At 33.3% G+C, this 15,373-nt stretch overlaps 1 protein-coding gene across 1 annotated transcript in view; it reads left to right on the forward strand.

Moving 5' to 3' along the window:
* LOC101893658 (sodium/hydrogen exchanger 9B2) overlaps nucleotides 1-15,373 on the forward strand; it is a 77,481-nt gene that overhangs the window by 29,651 nt on the left and 32,457 nt on the right. Inside the window, exon 3 of the mRNA XM_005187672.4 lies at nucleotides 1,699-1,718. The gene's annotated coding sequence lies outside the window, so the exon portion shown is untranslated. The remainder of the gene's footprint in view (nucleotides 1-1,698; nucleotides 1,719-15,373) is intronic.

Genomic DNA, 15,373 nt, shown 5'->3' on the forward strand with positions numbered 1-15,373 from the left:
CCATGGGAGTAGACCTACATAGACAAATTTCTGTCATAGACTGTAGTATTCATTACGAACTTCCAATACCAAATTTGAAACAATTCCGTTAAATAATGTGAACAAAATCATCAAAATACCGAATATTGGGAGGTACCGTTATATGCGGACTATACGAAGACGTGGACCTACATGGCCCATTTTCAATACCAAAAGTCCTGCAGATATAACACAGATTTCAGTAAATTTTTATCAACTTACTTCATATCGTTCGGAAGCTAGAGTAATTTCCACAGTCGAACAGACGAATAGACGGACGGACGTCGTCATAGAATTTTAAGCTGATCAAAAATATATTTACTTTGTGCGGTCTAAAATGTATATTTCGAGGAGTTATAAACGGAATGACAAACTTAATATACCCTCCATACTATGGTGGAGGGTATAAAAACAAGTAAAAAAATTAAGTTCGACCGGGCCAAACTTTTAATACCCTTCAACATTGGATAATGAAAACATTTTTATATAAAAGTATCATAATTCCACTTTAAACGTTTGGATAATACAGTTAAACTTTAAAAAAAAATAAATAAAATAAATAAATAAATCAAGTGGGTGAGTGACAACATTTAGACAACTTTATACTACAAGGATTGTTATCTATTATTATATGGCGGCTATAGGAAACATGGAACTAGATATTCAATGTTCTGTCACTGGAGCGAAAACCCATGCAGAACTACAAATACCAATTTTTAGACCATTTCGTGGATAATGTTTGTCACAATAATGTTTGTCACAATCATCAAAATACAGAATATCGGGAGGTACCCTTATATGGGGGATATACGAAAACGTGGACCTATACATACAATGTTCTACCACCGCAGACAGAACCTTTTATGACCAAAAAATACCAATTTGTAGACAAATCCGTGGAAAACTGTAGCAAAAATTATGAAAATACCCAATATCGGCAGGTAGATTTATATGGGGGGGTATTCGAAAATATAAGCCTATACATAGAATCCGCCATAGGAATTAGAACCTATTATGACTACATATACCAATTTTTTAGACAAATCCGTGGAAAAATGTTGCGAAAATAATCAAAATACCGAATATCGGGAGATACCGTTATAAGCGGCTATACGAAAACGTGGACCTATATATGCAATGTTCCGCCATAGGAGCTAGAAGGCATTATGCACTACAAATACCAATTTTAAAACAAATCCGTGGAAAATAGTGCCAAAACGTGGACGGATATATATTTTCAATACCAACCATCCTAGACACAGTACATATTGTTCTGCCAAATTTGGAAGCTCTACACCAAATAATGTGGGCTGTACCGTGATTTCAACAGACAGACGGACAGACAGACAGACGTTAAATGGACTTAGAATTTTATGCTAATTATGAATATACATACTTTATGGGGTCTACGTCGAATATTTACGGATATTACAAACGGAATTAGGGTATAAAAATACGTTTGCCCGGAGAACGTACCTTGCCTCCCTTGCAAATAAAATCCCACCTCCCTAGAGTTTCGAGCTTTTCATGCCATAATGTATTCAATTCCGTCTCTAAGGATAATCATAAAACATAAACTCCTAACAAGCTTCCCAAACATAAACTCATAACACACTTTTATTTCGAAATAAATTTAATAATTCCCAATACAATTTTCTTTCAATTTCTTTTCTTTTTTAGATTAATCCGTCGAATATTGGGTAAGTTATTAAAAATAAATTTCATTAAAAAATGTTGTAGAAAAATTTTGAAATGTGCATTGACATGTTTAAAGCTTTGTCACATTATTGGCAAACGCCGCTTGTTGCATGGCAGTTTAGCTGCTAATTGGTCAATAAAGCAGATCATGGGTTTCTTTTCAGGCATGAAATTAGCTAAATTCATTTTTTCAGGTTAATGATAAAATATAACTAATATATTGTGTTTCTATTTGTTATTGTCATTGTAGCATTGTTGTTGACACTACCGTCGACACTCATATATTTTATGACGTATTTAAGTCATGCATTCATTAGCTGGTGATAAAATCGTTGGTCATCCAAATTGAATTAAAAAACTCTAATGTGGTGATTGAAATAAATTAATTATTTTTTTGTCGTAGACATAAAAAATTAGCACAAAAAATTGCACTGAACATGTTGTGATACGTATGTATGTTTGTCTTCGCCTTTTGAACTGGTCTTTTGGAGGAAAGAGAAAAAAGCTCGAATACATGATTAATTGTCACACTGTCGCCCTGACCAACTGTCTAGGTATAAATTATTGTTTTTGTAATTTGCTTTTCCTTTGTATTTGTTAATCACGTGCCACAAACCACATACAAACAATAAAATATATACACACATTTACATTTACAAGGGGAAAAATAAATAAAAGAGTCATGAAAAATAAATTACTAATTAACACTTATTATGTGTTACTGATTCGTTTATTTATTGGAATTTTAACCTGGCATGTATTGTGTTTTTTTTTTTTTTTTGTAAAGTGTTCTATTAATTCACTTATTAAGACATCACATTCAGATTTTAATGTCATTATTCAATAATAAAAGAGAGTGTTCTCTATTTACATGTCAGCAATGTGAATTTTTTCATTTGCTTCACTAACTGAGCGCCTAAAACATGTTTATCCAAAAGCTTCTATGTAAAAATATGGACACTGAAACTCAGAAATAGATCAGTTTTCAATGGGGCGGAAGCGAAGAATGTAGATACAAACTGCTTTAGGCGGATCATACATTTTCGTATTGAGATTAAATAATCGTATTGAATTAAAATATTTATTAAATCCGAAATACTGTGTTAAATCAACCAGCTCAATTCATCCAAAAAGAATTTTTTACGAAATTTTTAGACAAAAAATACAAATACCAATTGTTAGACAGATCCATGGAAAATGTGTCAAAAATCATCAAAATACCGAACATTGGGAGGATCCGTTATATGGTGGGTTATACGAAAACGTGGACCTATACATACAATGTTCCGCCACCGGAGCTAGAACCCATGATTACCTACAAATACCATCTTTTAGACAAAATTCGTGGAAAAAAAGTGTGGCGTAAATCATCAAAATACTGAATATTGGGAGGTTATATGGCGGCTTTACCAAAACATGGACCCATATATCTCATTTTCAATACCAACCATCATAGACACAATAGAAATTGTTGTGCCGAAGCTCTGCGCCAAATAACATGGACTGTATAGAAATTTCAACGGACAGACGAACATCGTTAAATCGACTTAGAATTTTATGCTAATCATGAATATATATACTTTATGGGGTCTACGACGAACATTTAGGGATGTTACAACCGAAATGACAAACTCACACCCTCTGTTTTCCTTTTGTTATTCCTATTTATTTGGTAGTGGCATATAATGGATTTTATGTCATTTACAAAAATACATTTTTAACATACAAAACATTTGAAATCGAACGAAGGTATATATGGGAGCTATATCCAAATCTGAACCAATTTCGATAACATTTGACCTGTTCCTGATATCTGGTACCAAATATTATATTTGTAGAGTGCATATTACGAATTTGCGGGACTTAAACACATAATCGGACGGAACATATACATGGGAGCTATCGACATTTAAACTGTTTACACTGGCTTCTTGGCTGAATTAGGTCATATGTGTCCAAATCCATACTATTTCGGCTGATATTTACCATTTGGTGCACAATAAACATCAAATCGGATAAAGATATATGGCAGCTACATATTTATTTTATTTACAAAAATACATGAACCGACGGTTGGGCATGCATAAATCGATGCAGAATGTGATTATATGAAGATCATCAAAAGGAGCAAAGCAATGTTTACCTTTAACACCAAAAACTCTTCAACTCTTGAAGTTTACCAAGGAAAATATTAGTAAAACCATTGCACATTAGACGCACGTCCAATGTTCATGCCCAAAACTATTTCAATGTCTCCATATGTAAACCCTAGAAACCAACAATGACCTCAATATCAAAAATGCGATTTTTAGGTCTGTCCCAACACCCAATACCAAATTTAGTGATATTTAGTACGCATATCCAAAGTAAAATGAAAAATGACCAATGAAAAATCCTGCATTCTGCAAGGTTTAAACCTAATCATTTTTTAATGAAATTGTACGAAAATCCTTACAAGGAGTTCCTTCTGAGTACTTTACCCTCTGGAAGAGACTTGTCTATATAAGTCGACGAGATCGTATATCCCCCTAATATTCGCTATTTAGATGATTTTAGATATATTTTTAATTTCATGTTTGAAGCTCGTAATGGGTACTTCAATATATGACCGAAAATTGTCTTTGTAGGTCCACGTCTTCATACAGCCCACATATATCGACACTCCTCTTTGGTATTTTGATGATATTAGCGACATTATTCACCGAAATTGTCTCCAGGTTGATGTATTTGATTTCGGATTTAAAATTTGTATTGGGTACTAAAGCCTATGATAAAAATTGTATGTGCAGGATCATGGCTTCGTATTTTCAAATTCCTTCAAAATGGTGGAGGGTATTAAAAGTTATTAGCCTAGCTGTTTTTTTACTTGATTTTTTTTTTAATTTAGGCCATAATACATTACTATAAATATAATACATTTATTAAAGACGCAGCAATATTGTTTGCTGCGTATATCGTATAAAAACCGCTTCTGATAGTCTTAGCTTTCTGATTCAGAACTAGACGAATAGCTTCTCGATTTATCCATTGTATTTGATGGATATAAATAACCGTCACTCTTAAAAATTATTTTTCAATTCTTTGTTTTGCTCTTTTTGTCGCTTTGACAATTGTTAATGCAAATATCATATCATATTCATGCGTCTGCATTTTCTATTTTATCTTGGCAAACTAAGCAGTCTGGAGTGTGTGTGTGTGTGCGTTCGTATGGATGTTTTTAAAATCGTGGTTAGGGACCCTTTGCTGATGGAATTATGACAAATAAACACAAATAATAAGCAATCACACTGACCAATAACAAATAATAACAAATTGAATTTTATGCAAATGATTAAATTAAATCATTTGATTGCAAATGTAAACAAGTGTGGATTTAATTATCCAACCACTAACAATTGGTTGGTCATTTGACAGAAATATCAGACAGAGCCGGTAGGTACTAATTGAAAGGCCCGGTAAAACTTCTGGAAATTTGATCACGAATGATTATAGCACCATGTAGAGAAAATGTTTAGTTTCAATAAAAATTCTCCTATATTTATTGATTTGATATCATCATATCCTTACTGCTGCTTAGGAATGATAAAAGGAAAGGCTAAACGAGACATCAATTACACAAGGGGCGTAGTTATTGAAACGATACTCAACATACTAATTAAGGCTTGAAGGAATTGAATGTTAGGGATTTACACAAAATTACAAAATGGTATTGGTAGAGTACGAACCTGCACTTTTATGAGCTAGAACCATGATGTCTAATCTATATAATAGTCCTTAGATTGTGGTTTCAATGTGGACAATTTTTTATACCCTACGCCACACCGAGGTGCAGAATATAATGTCTTTGTGTATTTGCGATGGAAACGAGCAAAACCCATAGTTAATGTTGATTCTGAGTCGATTTATGCATATCAGCCTGTCCATGTATTTTTGTAAACAAAGTACAGATCACATTTATTGTCCGATTGAGATGTCATTTTCCACAACTCATTTGTTTGTTTTGTATATATCTTCGACCGATTTCAATCCTATTGTGCGCCATATGAGTAATATTCATCCGATATATATCTTTATCCGATTTCATATATATATATATATATATATATATATATATATATATATATATATATATATATATATACATATCTTTATCCGATTTTTCCATTTAGTGAAATTCGATTCCCATATATCTTTTGCTCCGACATGTGTTTTCCTTCTAGAAGTCATATCATGTACTCTATAGCAATGTTACATGTTACGAGAGATACAAATATATCATATGTACAATGAAGAGAAGGTAGGTCAACTTTGAAAAAATTGCAAGTATAGAGGTCTACCTGTTTTGCTTGTAATGTCAGAATTAGTATCAAAACAATAAAAAATCAAACAACTTGTTGCATTTATTTTGAATAAATAATTGAAAACCGCGATAATTGAATGAAAGGTCAACACTTTTTTTTTCAAAATCATGTACTATATATCTCTAAAGGATTATTTCGCTACAAAAACTTTAGATTTTGTACATGCATGCATGCAAGATGACATATTAAGCCAAGAAAATAAAAAAAATTAAAATCATATGGTTGTTCTGCCCTACATTGATTTTTTTTTTTTTTTTTGAGGTTAGGATTTTCATGCATTAGTATTTGACAGATCACGTGGGATTTCAGACATGGTGTCAAAGAGAAAGATGCTCAGTATGCTTTGACATTTCATCATGAATAGACTTACTAACGAGCAACGCTTGCAAATCATTGAATTTTATTACCAAAATCAGTGTTCGGTTCCAAGCGTGTTTCGCGCTTTACGTCCGATTTATGGTGTACATAATCGACCAAGTGAGCAAACAATTAATGCGATTGTGACCAAGTTTCGCACTCAGTTTACTTTATTGGACATTAAACCAACCACACGAATGCGTACAGTGCGTACAGAAGAGAATATTGCGTCTGTTTCTGAGAGTGTTGCTGAAGACCGTGAAATGTCGATTCGTCGCCGTTCGCAGCAATTGGGTTTATGTTATTCGACCACATGGAAGATTTTACGCAAAGATCTAGGTGTAAAACCGTATAAAATACAGCTCGTGCAAGAACTGAAGCCGAACGATCTGCCACAACGTCGAATTTTCAGTGAATGGGCCCTAGAAAAGTTGGCAGAAAATCCGCTTTTTTATCGACAAATTTTGTTCAGCGATGAGGCTCATTTCTGGTTGAATGGCTACGTAAATAAGCAAAATTGCCGCATTTGGAGTAAAGAGCAACCAGAAGCCGTTCAAGAACTGCCCATGCATCCCGAAAAATGCACTGTTTGGTGTGGTTTGTACGCTGGTGGAATCATTGGACCGTATTTTTTCAAAGATGCTGTTGGACGCAACGTTACGGTGAATGGCGATCGCTATCGTTCGATGCTAACAAACTTTTTGTTGCCAAAAATGGAAGAACTGAACTTGGTTGACATGTGGTTTCAACAAGATGGCGCTACATGCCACACAGCTCGCGATTCTATGGCCATTTTGAGGGAAAACTTCGGAGAACAATTCATCTCAAGAAATGGACCGGTAAGTTGGCCACCAAGATCATGCGATTTGACGCCTTTAGACTATTTTTTGTGGGGCTACGTCAAGTCTAAAGTCTACAGAAATAAGCCAGCAACTATTCCAGCTTTGGAAGACAACATTTCCGAAGAAATTCGGGCTATTCCGGCCGAAATGCTCGAAAAAGTTGCCCAAAATTGGACTTTCCGAATGGACCACCTAAGACGCAGCCGCGGTCAACATTTAAATGAAATTATTTTCAAAAAGTAAATGTCATGGACCAATCTAACGTTTCAAATAAAGAACCGATGAGATTTTGCAAATTTTATGCGTTTTTTTTAAAAAAAAAAGTTATCAAGCTCTTAACAAATCACTCTTTACCATGCAAATACCTTCATCAAATTAAGTGCAAGGCCGTTCAGAGTTGAATATACATCTGATACATTAGTTTCTTTCGGTTTAAAATTTAAGCTGCTCTCAAGCTTTAATAATACGATTCATAGTTGATATGACCTACCTCTCAAAAATCCCAATTCTCGTTTATTTATTTCGGACAGCTTCACTATAAACATAAAATTTATGTGTAATTTTGAATAACCAGTTATAAATAAATTCAACTTTAAAACGATATCACTACCGACAAAGAAATTAGGTTTTCAGATTTTGTATTACGAATGACTATAGTAAATATCCAAATAAATGTCATATTTATCTAAGGTATAAGGTTCTCGCATACTCTTACTCTTCTCTTCCATTTTCAAATTATAATAAAAATAAACTTAAAAGCGATTATCGTTACTTCGAATATTATTGCAAATATAATTCAATTATCTGAAATAGGCCTTTATCAAGGCACTTTACATAACTGCTTATTTCTGGTGAACTTCGTGGAGTCTCTCTTACTACATCAATATTTATATATGTAAGTGGAAAGTTGGGGGGAACGAATAACAAACCAATGTGATAGAAGCTAAATGACAGTTCTGATATGCAAACATAATAATTTGACTAACTAAAATTAAATTAGCCGAATTGTGTAATTGTTCAATAATTGAATTTGTAATAAAAACAAAATGCAATTATTCAATAAATAAACTTTGTTGGTAAACGAAGGCATTGTAACTTCATTTATATATTAATATGGAAAAAGCTGTTGAAAAATGTTTCAAAATTTAAGACAAAGTGATGGAATCTCATCTATGTAATATTTTATTTATGAGTGATTCTTATATGAATCTAAACAATTAAAAGTGAGCTTCATTACAATAATATTTAGCAGTTAATTTAATGAGAAAAATTAACTACATCTTGTGTACCATTTATGCGCTTATAACAAATGACATTGTCATCGCCATTCACATGGCAACTCAGTAGCTAACTAGTATCTGCATAGCTTCAAAATAACCAACTTACAGATGCAATCAATATCCATCCTGGCAACCAGCATATGACATGGGCTCATGTGGGTTTTGCGGTCACTGCGGTAAATCCAGAGGATGGCGTCAATGATGACCAACGTGACCATCATATCCTAAAAATGACGTCTGATGTTGGCGTCAATGTTATTTTTGATAGTGTTAATAAAGGTACCTTCCAGTGAAAATAGATATTGGACAAGCAAAAAAGAAAATATGACAAACCTGGATACTTTAATTTAAAGGATGTTTAGCAATATAAAAGGAAGTTAGTCTACTCCGACTATTCTTGGGAAGAAAGGTTAAAAATTAATATAAAGAGAAAATTAAATGTATACAATATTAAATGTATAAAAAAAATTACAAAAAAAGAATAAAAAAGAATAACGAGTTAAAGAGTAGCAAGTAAAAAAAGCTTAAATACCATCAACCATTTGGTTCGAATTTGGAAATTTTCAAAAGGATAACATCCGCTAAAAATTCAGTTTAAATCTTAAAAATATCGAATATAGCCGTTATATTGGGGTCTATACGAAGAAGTGGACCTACGTAGGCAACTTTTGTCATAAGCGATTAAAATATTCAAATACGAAAATTAAAACCAGTGAACTTTATGATACCCTACACCACTTTGCTAATTTAGTAGAGCTGCGCATAAAATAAAAAGTTTTTATGGGAGAATTCAATCATACAAGCTATGATTATAATTATAATTTAAAGTTCAAAGGACTAAATATGCCGAAGCATTTGTATCTTTTAAATTCGGACTTGTATTGCCCATTTGGTGCTGAAGACGTGGACCTGCATACGAAAATTTTTGTCATAGGATGTAGTACCTATTACGAACTTTAAATACGAAATTTGTTGCAATTCCGGTGAATAATATTGCTGAAACCATTAAAATACCGAATATTGGGAGGTACCGTTATATGGGGGCTATAGGAAGACGTGGACATGCATACAAAAATATTTGTCATAGGCTGTAATTCCTATAAAATACGAAAACGTGGACCGACATGGTCCATTTACGAACTTAACCTGCCTACAGGTAAAGTATGCCTGTATGCAAAATTATCGGCTTCTATCTCATTTTGTTCGAAAAAGCGTGATTACAACAGACAGACACCGCTAGATCTTTTTAGAATTTTACGCTGATCCAGAATATATATACTTTGTAGGGTCTATTATGAATATTTCAAAGAGTTACAAACGGAATGACAAGGCTAATAAACACTCCATTGAATATTGGAGGGTATAAAAATACTCTTCTATAGTGGGTTTCCATCCCCAATGACTTAATGCCACAGCTGCTAACCTTATTTTTTAAACTTTGACCTGAACGTACTTGTTAAGAGTTGGTATGCGAGGGGTATGCGTCTCTTCTGTCCACATGAGACGGATAACCCAATACAAAGTAAGGAAATAAAACTACCTTACGCAGTAGGTTAAAAGCAATAGTTGTGTTCCAGAATCCACAAAATAGAACAATGTTGTTCTAGATTTTCAATTATTTACTGCAACATCGTTCCTTTACACCGAAAACCCAACAAAACTTGAACACAAAATGAAGAGGGCAAACGCGAAATAGAAAATCTCATGGTCTAGTCTCAAAGAGAAAACACTAAAAAATGTCTTATCTCTTTAAAATACTACTTTTTCGCCATGGCGTAGGGTATCTAATATTCGCCTAAAACTGATGCAATTTTTTAATCAATTTTTTATCAACCTTTCTCATTAATTATTGTAGAAGTTGCTCCATGAGCGTGTATTTAAAATTGAATTGGGCGCGTGCTGTTAAAGCACCTAAGTATATAATAGTCATATGAAAATGTCAAACATCAGATTTATGTACACACAGACATGAAGACACAGCTAAGTGTAAAGATAGGATTAATACATTCACACATTGCGAAAGTAGTTATGGCCAATGGCAAATATCAAAAATCGACAGATTTACAGAAGCACACAATTTTAATCAAAATCAATTGTCACCTTAAATTATCACCTCAACGATATTCGCATATATGTATATCTACAAACAAACAGACAAGCAAGTAACAACAACAGCAGAAGCAGGGCAACAGCAAAAAGCCATCGACATATCAGTAACAGTGTACAAATGTACCACAAATAAAGTTCTCTGTTTTTGCTTCTCCTTTGTCAAATGTGATATCGTCACAGCTGCAAAATGTTGAAAATGTGAGAAATGTGATTGATACATTATTGACAATTGTTGGATTATGAACAATTTTTTGTGTTGTGGTCGGGCAAATATTTGCATAAATTATTATTTATGCAAAAAAAAAAGAAAACGAAGCAAAACAAAACACATAAATCAACAAAAATATTTTTCTCTTTTGCCGGACAACTTAACTTGCTTCAGTTGTATTTCATTTGCAGTTTTTCGTTCTGGTTTGTGGCTTTTTTACTCTGTTAAGCGACAATCATATTTTTATTGCTATTTTTCCTACAAATTACATTTGTCTCAATGGCTTGACCAATAAATGTCCATTGGCTGATATAATTTTCTGCCTGATGTCAGTTTTGATTATTTGATGTTCTATAGTGTCACAATTTGTGTCCTGGTTGTTATTTTATTTTTATTCACACAACAGTTGTTCGGTTACCAAAGGATTGTTACAAAATTTGTTGTAAACTCGTAATTGGGGTGTTTTCAAAAATGAAACAATCAGGCATGTCACAGAATGTAAAATCGTTCAAGAGTGAAAACGAAAACGGTTTTAGCTTCTCTAAAAAACGGAAAACGCAAAAATTTTGCGTTTTGATATCACTTTCAAAAAGCAGGGTGAAATTGAAATGTTTAGTGATTTTAACGTAAAAAATAAACAGAAGACTCATACATTTAACAGAAAATATTGTATTAACCAAATTCTCTTAGAATGAACATGTTTTTGGAATTTATTTTACAAAAAATTTATTATTTTTCTAATCCATGATGAAAAATAATAAAAAGGACTTGGGAGGAACTGGTGGTGGTGATATCAATCAATATGTTTTCAGTGAACACGAGAACAGTTTAATCAGAATTTGCGGATTGTATAAAAGTGTCGATGGAGTTGGTGGTGCAGTAAGCTTTGCGGATTTTGTAAGTGAATTAGACCCCAGTTGTTCTGAAAAAGAAAACTTTGATTCGTCATCATCTACACATATTCCAAGAACTCGAAAATCAAGTCAATTAGTTTTAAGTGAATCTGAAAACGAAGAGCTTAATTTTTCACCCTCAACTTCAAAGCAGACCACTTCGATTTTAAATAAAAAAGATAGACCAAGATATGCATTCCAGCTGCTTTTAAAAATGTTTCTACATTGGCAATTGATCCAAGAACACCAACATTGGAAGAAAACCGTTCAAAAACGACTTGGAAATAAAAGCTTATCGTGTTCTCCGCCATCTACACCAATAAGACAAGTGTCGGGCAGCCTAACAAAAGCAAAACCCACGCCTGCAGTAAAAAGACCCCGGGCAAGAACTCCCTCAAAGCAAGATCTAAATGCGCTTTTAGTTGAGGAAAATTCTCATTTACAAAACTTGGAAAAAATTTGTAAAATTCTAGAAGATAACAGTAAGGAAATGAAAAAACAAACTGAAAAGTTGGACAGACTTTGTAACATCCTGGAAAAAAAGTATGTGGAAGAGCAGTTACATAATATTGAAATGCAAAAGAGAATGCGTGAACGGAACGAAATGAAACTCAAAATAGTTGAACTTGAAACTCTTAAATATGCTGTAGAACAGGAAAAAGCAAATACGACTCGTTCTTAACTTTACATTATTTTACACAATGGACTAAAAATGGTGGATCCTTACTCTGCATTTGAGTGAGATAAAGGATCTGATGCGTTCCTCAATGTCCGGGGACGAATTTTTTCAGTAGACCGCTGATTTATTTCTTCATCCATTACAGCAAGTATTGAAGCCCCAGGCATTTTTACTTTTGGTGTTTATATTATAAAAAACAATTTAAACTCCTTTTTTAATTGTCAATAATTTGTTTACGACTTTTTTTTCATGGAGTTACCATATTTTTATTTCAAAAATGTGAAATGATTTTTTTTCCGGATTAGTCAAAACGTACGAGTGCTGAAGAAGCAAAATCAAATCGTAACGATTTGGAAAAGGTGAAATAAATCGATTTCGTAAAACTTCTGTGACATGCCTGAATGTGGATGATGTTTGCTCCCTGTTTTAAATAATGTTAAAGAAATATATACTTTGTCAGTGTTCTTAAAATAAGTGGAACGTATGGTTTTTCAAACGCATATATGTATGAACGAATTAATTTGAATATTGCAAACGAAAATAAAGAAACATTTTGAGGTGATCGACCAACCTTGCTTTCCAAAATACTCCCCACACAATAGTCCAACGAATTGGTATCCGGAGATTGTGGTGGCCATTGTGCGCTGGAAACTAAGCGAGGAACCTCATTTTCTAACCATTCTTGGCGCTAAGTCCTGTTATAGAGTCCAAGGTCTGCGGCCAAAATGTTTGGTTGCCCAAGGCTTTAATACACCCTCCAGAATATTTTCGCGATAATATTCGACATTTATTCCGATGCCACGGTCGATTAGTACGAGCGTAGAGCGACCATCGGATGTTATGGCCGCCCACCATGGCCGGCGCTTGAGTTCTGATGGCCAACCGAAGGTGCACATTTTCCGCTGACCTCTTTGGCAAGTAAACACGATCATTTTGTTTGTTTACAAACTGCTGGACAACGAATGTTTTCTCATGGGAGAAAAACTAATTTGGCAGTTTACCACTTTCGGCCAAGCGAAGAAACTCTTTAGCTCTTTTGAGTCTATTTTCAGTTTTTTCATCTCATCCTGTATATGGCACTATAGGAAAACGTGAACATATGTAGATCATATTTTGTCATAGAAAACAGAACCCATTACGAACTCTAAATATCAAAATACCGAATATCGGAAACTTCTGTTATGTAGGCAATTAGCAAGTGCCAGCTATTAGCGTTAGCGAAAAGTCCACCTTAAAATTTTATAGTCGATGCAGATTTCGTATTAGGCTTTTTAGTAATCAAATTGCGCAATTTTTTCAGTTTGACAGGCATTTTTAATCAGAACTTCATGCAACGTACTCAATTTGACGACTTTCAAGGTTTTATATATTATTCAAGTTTTTCCTTTTTCGGAAAGAATAATAGGTAAAGTTTTAAAAATTTTGAAGTTTATCGGAGGAGGAAGATATTAGTAACACAACAATACAACCATATCTAATTTGTATGTCCAAAACTATTTCAACGTCTCCATATGTAAACCAACAGTGACCTTAATATCAAATTTCAGATTTTCAGCTAACATTCTAACTTACTTCCCAAACTTGACTATCACAACAAATTTCAAGTTTTTAACTCTGTCCGTTCACATAATACCAAATAGTACCATTTTCAAGTTTTGTACCATTTTTTAACTTTCCGTATGTCTATCCCACAGTCATATAGTGGCTCTCATTTCAAAATTCAGAATTCTAGTTCATTCCGTTTGTCCAATACAAGATTCCCAATTTTTAGTACTTTTCGTACTCTTTTAGTACGAATTTTCAAAAACCCAGGAAAAAACAATTGTGCGATTAAATGGACAATTGTGTTTTTTTTTTTCTTTACCAACCAAAAACTTTGCTTAAAACATCAAAATGGCGAATATCGGGAGGAGGCTACCCGATATCTTGCACCGATATGTACATTGTTGGGTCTAAAATGATTATTTCGATGGCTTACAAACAAAATGACAAACTTAATAAACTCTCCATACAATGTATGGTGGAGAATGTAAAAAGTATTTGTTTTATATTTATAGTTCGCTTTAGGACCTTCGATTTTTTGTCGGACTCACACACTATATGGCGACGTTATCTACTAAATGCTAAAGAAAGGAAGAAATAGTCCAGTATTTTCAACCTGCTGATAACGAAGAAGACCTATTATTCGCCTCGTACAGATTCCAGGTTTCTGCTGGGAGGAGGTTCAAATCCTTTCCAAAGGTCGAGAGGGTTCGAGTGGCGAAACGCGTATGGACTTGAAACGATAACACACTTACTACTCATTTTAAAGCCAAATGGGCCAAGTTCTCAATGAGAGGAATGATTTTCTGTTTAATATTCAGATAAAAAGATTTGACAACTGTCTCATTGAGTTATTGTTACATTTGGTACCACCACAACGTTGTTTAATATTAAATTGCAACTGATTAATGGCCGATCTGTTCAAATTCTACCAGATTTATCTGGTTATTTGTTTGTGTGCACATTCACGTGATACAAAATGAAATAATTGTGAACAGCACGTTTCGGTTGTCATCATTTTTTTCTACAAATCAAAAGAACCTTGTCGTCACATGATTATAATGACAGCAAAAAAAAATCTCATAAAATGCAGGTTTTTGACATCAAAAAATATAATTACTTGCTCCAACTTGATTTATCCTATTGAATGTATGCCACATCAATTTAGGCTAAATATAAAAAAGGTTTAAAATAAATTAAAAAAAAATCCTAAAAATATATTTTAAACCAACATTTACAAAAATAATAAAACAAAATATATTTAATCTTCCTACCCAAAAAAGAAACTAAATAAACAAAATTTATCAAAACGGACAACAAATTTATTTATGGCTTAACTTTTTTTTGACAATAATCACTTTGCTTGCTGTCAAAAACAGACAAAAA

This window comes from Musca domestica, unplaced genomic scaffold (assembly GCF_030504385.1).
Source record: "Musca domestica strain aabys unplaced genomic scaffold, Musca_domestica.polishedcontigs.V.1.1 5, whole genome shotgun sequence".
Taxonomy (NCBI): domain Eukaryota; kingdom Metazoa; phylum Arthropoda; class Insecta; order Diptera; family Muscidae; genus Musca; species Musca domestica.